The sequence below is a fragment of the Atta cephalotes genome, assembly GCF_000143395.1.
Source record: "Atta cephalotes unplaced genomic scaffold scaffold00012, whole genome shotgun sequence".
Lineage (NCBI taxonomy): Eukaryota > Metazoa > Arthropoda > Insecta > Hymenoptera > Formicidae > Atta > Atta cephalotes.
Genome location: NW_012130076.1, coordinates 3,491,990 through 3,500,552, shown reverse-complemented (window position 1 = coordinate 3,500,552; position 8,563 = coordinate 3,491,990). Strand labels below are relative to the sequence as shown.

The following is an 8,563-nucleotide window of genomic DNA, read 5'->3' as shown; positions in this document are numbered from 1 at the left end:
TATACTTATTATCTTACCTATATGTATATGCATAGGAATAATTAGTTAACACAAGAGATTACGTGATTCTAAGCAATGGTTGAATGCAATAGCAACTATTTAATTGTATCACCGATTTATATTTACAATCGCAATGATAGTATTTATGTATTTTATTACAATTCAATCACATATTTGTGTTCATACATATTGTAAAAGAATCTTAATAAAATTTTATACACCATTAAATAAATAGGAAATTTCTATTCCACATGCATGCACAGAATGTTTGACCTAAAAAAGCATGATTTACATAACGCAGCATTAGAACAGCATTCGAATGGAATGGAAATTTCTACCAGAGAGTTGAGTTTTTTTTCTGTCACAATATTCTTTGTCTCCTCCTTCTATTACTTGATTATTTTATTTAATGTATTATTATGAAAAATTCATTTAATAATAATAATAGTATTTAGAATTGATTTACAATTCGAAATTTATAAATTTTAAAACTTTGTAGCGCGGAATATTTCATGAGATTTTACAGTAAACTTAGCTTAAGTATTCTTAAATATGTTACATTTTGAGATAATCTTTCTCTTTTCTCTTCCTCTAATAGAAAAAAATTATTTAAGTTAAGCATACGAAAATAATAGCATACTGATTGTGTTTATCATTTCCATATATTCCGTTTAAAAATAAAATTTTATCAGTTATCACACACATCTACATAAAAAATTTGTTCTATGTCAGAAAAACAGTACATTATTCTGTTCTATGACTTATCATAAAATTCTACCATATGTGTCCTTTTGATGGCCAGCACAAAATGTAAATTGATTCCATTTAAATTCAAAAATTTTTGCGATTATTTGATTAGCTTCTTCTTATACATTCATGCAGTGTAATGTACGATGTATTTTATTATGCACATCGCAGGTCAGCAGGAATATAGCTCTCGTCAAGCGGGTATTACCAGCGGCATAGTGCTGGCTTGCCTGATACCCATTCTGTTGGTAATCATTTGTGTCGGATATCGAGCTCTCAAGAGCCGAAAGCAACAACGGGAAAGTGAGGAGGTTTTAGCAAGGTATTGAACCTGTTCATTGTCAATTCCGAGGTGAATCTTGTATATGATCGCGACTAAACCGCTATGATATTTTTCAGGACGCGGCAAGCAGAACTGCAACGGTTGCGGAAGATCGACGAGGATGAGGAGTCTATCCCTTACAATCCAAGCAAAATCACGGAAATCAATTAGAGAAAATTTTATATGTCAAATTTTTAGAAATGTAGAACTTTTGTACGATATTCATATATCATTTCGCATTATTTACTTGTAATTCACCAATTCCCACTCAGTGAATATTATGTCATAACTTTTATTTAAGTATACATATTTACGAAAAACTACATTTAACAAATTCGTAGCTTTTCTTTTTTTTCTTCATCTTTTTTTAAGTCTACTATTGCTTGCATTGTAAATGTGCACAACGACAGAAGAAAAAACAATACTATTTCCTTCTTTTAAATTAAACATATTTTCAAACTCAATCAATTTTTAAAGATACATTAATAAATTAGAATAAGAGAAATCTTTTTTTCGAATTATCCAAGTTACGAACGATGTTCCGTCATAAATATTGCTCCACTTTATTCTACAGGCAAGATTTATGAATTTAAAGAAATGGAAATACAGATAGCTATACAGAGTGTAACAAAAATGTTGAATAAAACTTTATTAATTTTTATTGCTTATAACATACATTTAAGGTTGCTTATAATATATATTGCTTATAATATACATTTAAAGAAAAATTTATTATATATTATGCAGTTAATGATTATGATGATTATGAGTCCAACAGAAATACTTATAGCATCTGTCATACTCAAATTCATCAGAAATTGAAATTAGATTTATATACTCTTTTAATATTCAATTTTGTCCTTTATTTCATAATATTATACAATAAATTTCTTTCTAATTAGCATTCCAATGTCTAATGTATTTGGTGTGCATATTCGTTCAAATTTCAATTGAATTTCATTAGATTCGATTCTTCGTTCTTTTTTCCGAATTTGAGAAATTCGAACTGAATTAATTCGAAATTTCAAATTATCGATTGTTCGAAATCGTTTTGAATCACTCGCCCATTTTATTTGCTTTATTTATATGGGACTCTTCCCTGCTGCATATATCAACATGTTACAAGAAACGACACAATAGCCAAATAAGCGTCTTATCTAATATCTCTCGTTTCAATTATTGCATTTTGATGAATACGTCGTCCGAAGTATCATGCTAGAACAAACACTACAGTCGCTACGATGTATGTATGGAATATATTAAGCATTGTCCTGTGTAATAGATAATGCTGCGCGACGACCAAAATATAAGACTTTTAGAGAGTTCTATACTAAACAGTACTATAACTCTCTTTCTCACTTTCGTCAAATGTCAAATTTATATTTATTTCAGTTCTAAAAGCATACAGTTCAGCAAATAGACTTCACATATCAAGAACGATGTCACTAACATTTTGTTTGAAAATATAATGCTTTATAAAATATTCAAATGCTTTTTTCTATAAATTAATTTCATTTAATTATCATCACATATTTTCTGTTTCATTCCATAAACCATCTGACATCATTTAAGCTATTCTTACAATTACATTTAATGGTTTATTAATCTCGCATTAATATCGCATTAACATACATTAATTAAAAATCGTTCGGTGCGCATACCTCAGCTTTTTTATTAACTGATATTTATGCAAACATATTTAAAAATTTTTATATTAATTAATTGATTCAAGAAAAGAATACTTTGCATTAAAGAATATATATATGCGTCATCAATGTCATTATAAAAATATAGTTCGTGAATCTAACGTCACGCGTTATTCAAAGCTTTGTTTTCTCATTAATTATAATATTATGTGATTTTGCTATAATCGTTGAATATATATATAACACTATATTGCATTTCTTCTTCCTTAAATCATAATTATTACTATTATTATCGAATAACGAAAATATATTTTTCTTGGTTTAAATTTAATTAAAATTTTTTCATATTATGTTTTCATATATGTTGGTAATATGCAACTTCAAGCAAGTTACGTTGGTTTAACACTATATAATCTTATTATTAGATTTATATTTTAAAAATAAAGATTCCTAATAAAATCCAAATAAACATTCCCAATATATAAGAATATTTTTTTCTTTCTCTGAGTGTTTCAATAATTTAAAATTTTAGAATTTTATTAAATATTAGAACTGTATTAAATATGAAATGAGATGTAGAGCTACACAATTTGCCGTCAAACGGTACATTTAATACACACACACAAACTAACTAAAGATATCAGTATTTATTTACATTTTCTGATAAGAAGACATATATCTTCCTTCGATCTCTTAGCTATAACTAATTTTGAAATAGTAAACATATCTCCGAGTAATAAGCAGTTAGTCGTGAGCAATCCATGATACAGAACGATATTAACGAAAATGACTCAACAGTGACCAGAAGGTATAGTGCAATTTTACAAAGAATCTGGATTAGACGCGGAGGACATTCAGTTATTCAAATGTGAATGCTGTAGACAAGAATCAAAGCTTGTTTTTGCCATCGATTATGTTAGAATGATATTACATACATTTATACGAAATGCATAATAAATCAGAAATAATGAAAGACCCAAAATATGAGTCCGTAGCAACAAGTTTTATTGGCTTCATCGCCAATATCAAAACTGATGTTGGGAAATGTCTTGTTTCAAATTGTGGCGTGACAATTAAAAGTAAATTTGATAAAACATTACCATTTAAAAACCATTTGATAACGCACTCAGACGACAATAAAAGTTTTTTTGCAAGAGCAGTAGAAATAGTTTCTGGACAAAAAATACTGAATAATTACGAAATAGAAGACATCGAATATGCGAAATGCTCATTTTGTTGAACGCCGTTACTCTTGGAAGATTTGGACTCGCACCCTGCTGAAGTACTCGTCTCGTCTTAAGCAGATACTTGATTCCACATGTTGAGTATGTAAAATGTATTGTTCATATTTTTCACATCCAAAAGCATGAAAAGTTGGTTTTATATACATTCTATTTATTTTGTTTTTACAATTTCGTTATTTGAAAAACAGGAAAGATTTTACAAATAGAATTGAAATTGAGCATATATTTTCATGAAATTAATGTTATATAAATTAATGTTATATAAAACTGTAACCATTATTTTTTTTGTCATACATACGAATATACATTTTACCATATAACATTTAAGTTTTGTAATAACTTTTATAAATTGGATTGAAAGATGAAAAATATTAGAAATTAATTAGTTTACGAACTTAAATAAATTTCAGTTAAATACAATTTTGCACGCCCGTGTCAGATTGTATTGATTATATTCGTACGTGTACAGAATTGATAATAAGAATAGAATCCTAGATAAGGTAATTATTTAGAATAACATACTCATCTAAAATCTTAATGAAAATACATTCATCCAACGCGTTTTCACTCAAAATGAAAGAATCTGGCAAAAAATGCGGCGGTCGGCCTCGTGAACCGAGATATTAAGCGTCAAAGTTCGAGATTTTAGAGATTAAGATATCTGTCATTCCGACTCGCTGCAGCGCTACATATACGTAAGATCTGTTCTTCTTCGAAGAATTCTGAAATAGCAATAAATTAGAATGAGACAGTTGTAGTTTGAAGCACTTTCAGCGCTTTAAAAACGACAATTCATTACTTTAAAAATAATTCACTGCTTTAAAAACAATTCACTGCTCTAAAAATAATTAATTAATAACTGCCTTAAAAACAACAATACACTATTTTAAACATACAAATTCTTTACATTAGCAATGAATTTGTATTTTTAAAGCAGTGACTTGTTATTTTTGAAGCAGTAAATTGTTTTTAAAGCATTGAATTGTTGTTTTTAAAACAGTGAATTGTTATTTTTAAAATAATGCTTTTAAAGCATAGAATAGAGCTTATTATTTAATAAATATATATCTCTTTGATTTTTCTTATATGGATTAAAATTTTACAAAATGTTACAAATGTTTCATTATGTATTATTTAATTCGTTAATTAAAATGAATAATATTACCTCATGATTTAAATAATTAAACCTGTAGTGAATCACACATTTCCGATCTTTTGTATATACACTTTTTTTAATATAAAGGATAAGATATGTAAAAAAATCTTCCGTTATTGCATTTACAAAAGAGAAATTTACGAGAATCATTCGGTTAAGTTGCGATCCTAGAACAATTTTCGGATAAATCTCGGCTACAATTTTGCATGTCCAACTACATCTTGGACAGCAAGCCAAGGATTTTTATTCAATTGCTCTACTGAATATGCCATTTTACTTACTATTACGATTAAATCAGTCTACAGCAAAGAAGTATGCATTCCAAAACGACAACTACTTACTGATCGCTTAGTGATCATTTTTCATTTGATTGGCATATTCCATTAGATTCTAAAATATAGACCAATCAAATGAAAGTGTTCAAAACTACAACTGTCTCACTCTAATTTATTACACTATTTTAGAATTCTTCGAAAAAGAACAGATCTTACGTATACGTAGCGCTGCAGCGAGTCGGAACGATAGATATCTTAACCTCTAAAATCTCGAACTTTAACGCTTAATATCTTGAAGTCGATCATCGCATTTTTTTGTCAAATTTTTTCATTTTTGAATGAAAACGCGTCGGATGAATGTATGTTCGGTACTTATATTCACGGCTTCTAGTCACATCATCCGATAAAGAATCGATCAATCCGCGAGATGTCGATCATTAAGCGACGCATGAGTTGTGCGTAATCGATTAGCAACACTTCAATCAGATCGGCCGCTCTAACTGTCTCATTGATAGTATGCGCTCGCCTCATGTTAAAGATTTTATCACGCTATCGCATTATTGAGACTCTTTCCGCATCTACTGACTAAAACACATTTGCAGGTCTGAGGTCTGTTCAAATAAAGTTTGGAAAGCAAGGAAAATCTCATTTTTTTCGACCAAGTGCTCTCGAAGCAATCATACCGCGGGAAACACTTGGACGATCGCATGGCCATGCCATCACAAATCCATCCTGCATGCAGCAAGATCACCAACAGTGTATTTTCATTAAGATTTTAGATGGGGTATGCTATTCTAAATAATTATCCCAGATAAATTGAATTATACTTAATAAACAAATGTAGCGTTTTATGTTTCCGCCATAATAAATTAAATTAAATTTTTAGTAATGACCATTATGGTAATCATATAATTTATATATATTTATTAATACATAATAATTAATACATAATATTAATACATAATAATTCCATGCCATTGCAGTCACTGGTAATCTACAAATCATAGACAAGTAATTTAAAATTGACATAGAATGTAACTGAAAAACGATAAAACAAAAATTAATCTACTATATTTAGTAATCTTATGGATTCCAGAGATGCTCCGGAAATATTAGACGAAGAAAATACCATTCCTAGATGAAGCACTTATATTAAGCTAAAAAAAAGAAGAAAAAATATATCTAGAAGTGAACACAAAAAAAGTAAAGTTGATAAAGAAGTTGTAATGGAACAGACTATAAAAATTGTAAAAATGGAAGTTGCTTCAGGAGATCTTAATACGCTACTGCAACGATACACTATGGTATTAAATACAAAAAATTCTAAAGTATATTGTCAAAAAAGATATTGTAGATCAAGGTTTAAATTAATTGAAAATAAGTTATACGAAACCACATATGAAACCTTGGAAAATGTATCACGGGCCTAAATATAAAATATATGATGAAATAAATGAACAAAATATACATAAACTACTTTGGAAATACAAAATAACGGATGGAATCCTAGCAACTTGCTACAGTTGTCAATATTTAGAAAATTTGGAAGAAGACGCTTAATTATCACTCTACAAATTTATAAATATGTACGATCACTGAATGGAAGATCATTAGTATGAAACAAATATTTTTTAGTCTAAAAGTATTTAATCTAAAAGTTAATTTTGCCCATTTTACTTGTTTTATTTCTATCTTCATAATAATTCGAAGAGACGTAATTGATCTGACTTCGGTTTCTACCAAAATACATCGTATCATTCGTAAACATTTTACAAATAGTAATATAATCACAGAGCATTAAACAGAGAACTAAACATGAAGCAGCGCCAGTTATGGTCAAAGTTAGACAAACGCATACATATGTACTCAAAAATGATTGCACAACAATTACTTTCGGTCTTTCAACACATAATCAATGTGAAATATTACAATAATCCCAAATTTAATTAAAACTTTAATTTCATGCTACTAGCATCTTAAAACCTGTAAAAAACTTCTTGAGAAAAATGTAACTTTTTATTATTGGGTTGTCCAGAAAGTGCCGACTAATTTATATAATTTAATAAATGTATACTAAAATTTAAATTTTCTGCGTTTCAATTTTCCTTCAATATCGGCACGAACTTTCCGGACAATCTAATATTTTTAAGATTATTTAAAATACATACATGTATATGCGAAATTATAGACAATTGTTTTGTAAGTAAACGGAACCCTTTCTTTATGTGTCTTAGTTTAACATTTAATTTTGATCATAATTGATGTTCTTCGTACTTAATCGATTTACTCAAATAAACGATTTCATTTTTAATTTTAATATTTATCCTGAAATATTTTTTTAATAGCAGTCCAGATGAAATTAAGAGAAAGAGTCTATTTACAAATCAAGATGGAATATTTAATCGAAAAAAAGGCGAGAAGCTGCAGATATCATATCAAGCGGAGAGGTATGAGAATTCAAGAAGTACACATTGTTGAGTAATTATTCACTTTTCTTATATTAAATAACATTAACAGATATGAAAATTAAATATTAACTTCCAATAAGTATAATTCATTTTGTTACAAAAAATATAATAAATTGTGAACTATGTTTCACATTATTTAAATTAATAAATCGCAAAATATTTAAGCTTTTTTCAATTATACAAATTTTAAAAATTTCTTACATAATCGCCATCATTATATTTCCTGTATGTAAAATGTAAGCAAAAAGTATTGTAGTACTAATTAAAAGTAGTAATACTAACATTTTCTGCTTATATATTGCATACGGAATTTGTGATGATAAATTCAATAATGCATGTAAATGCAAAGAAGAGATCGCTAACAAACGTATCGCAATGATTGCGATTACTTCGTATGTAACGAAATACTGTTGCATGCATGTATAATATGCATATGTTTACTATCTAAATTGCCTCTAATAAACAGTCATTCATTTATCTTAATAAATAATTTCTCATTAGTTAGAACGAAAATTGCAAAATGGCAAATAATTAACTTTTTTGTTCAATTTAAATTGCTTCAAGAATCATACTTTATAATCAGACACCCTAGCAGTATATTTGCATATGTGATTTAGTATCTATAGCATTATATTTCAATATTCAATTTTAAAGAATTTATATATTAATTTTACAGTTGTAAATAATTACAAATGTAAATATANA

General features: G+C 27.9%; 1 pseudogene; it reads left to right on the top strand.

Moving 5' to 3' along the window:
• Positions 1-3,501: 3,501 nt before the first annotated feature.
• On the top strand, positions 3,502-6,950 carry LOC105617344 (annotated as a pseudogene).
• The last annotated feature ends 1,613 nt before the right edge of the window (positions 6,951-8,563 follow it).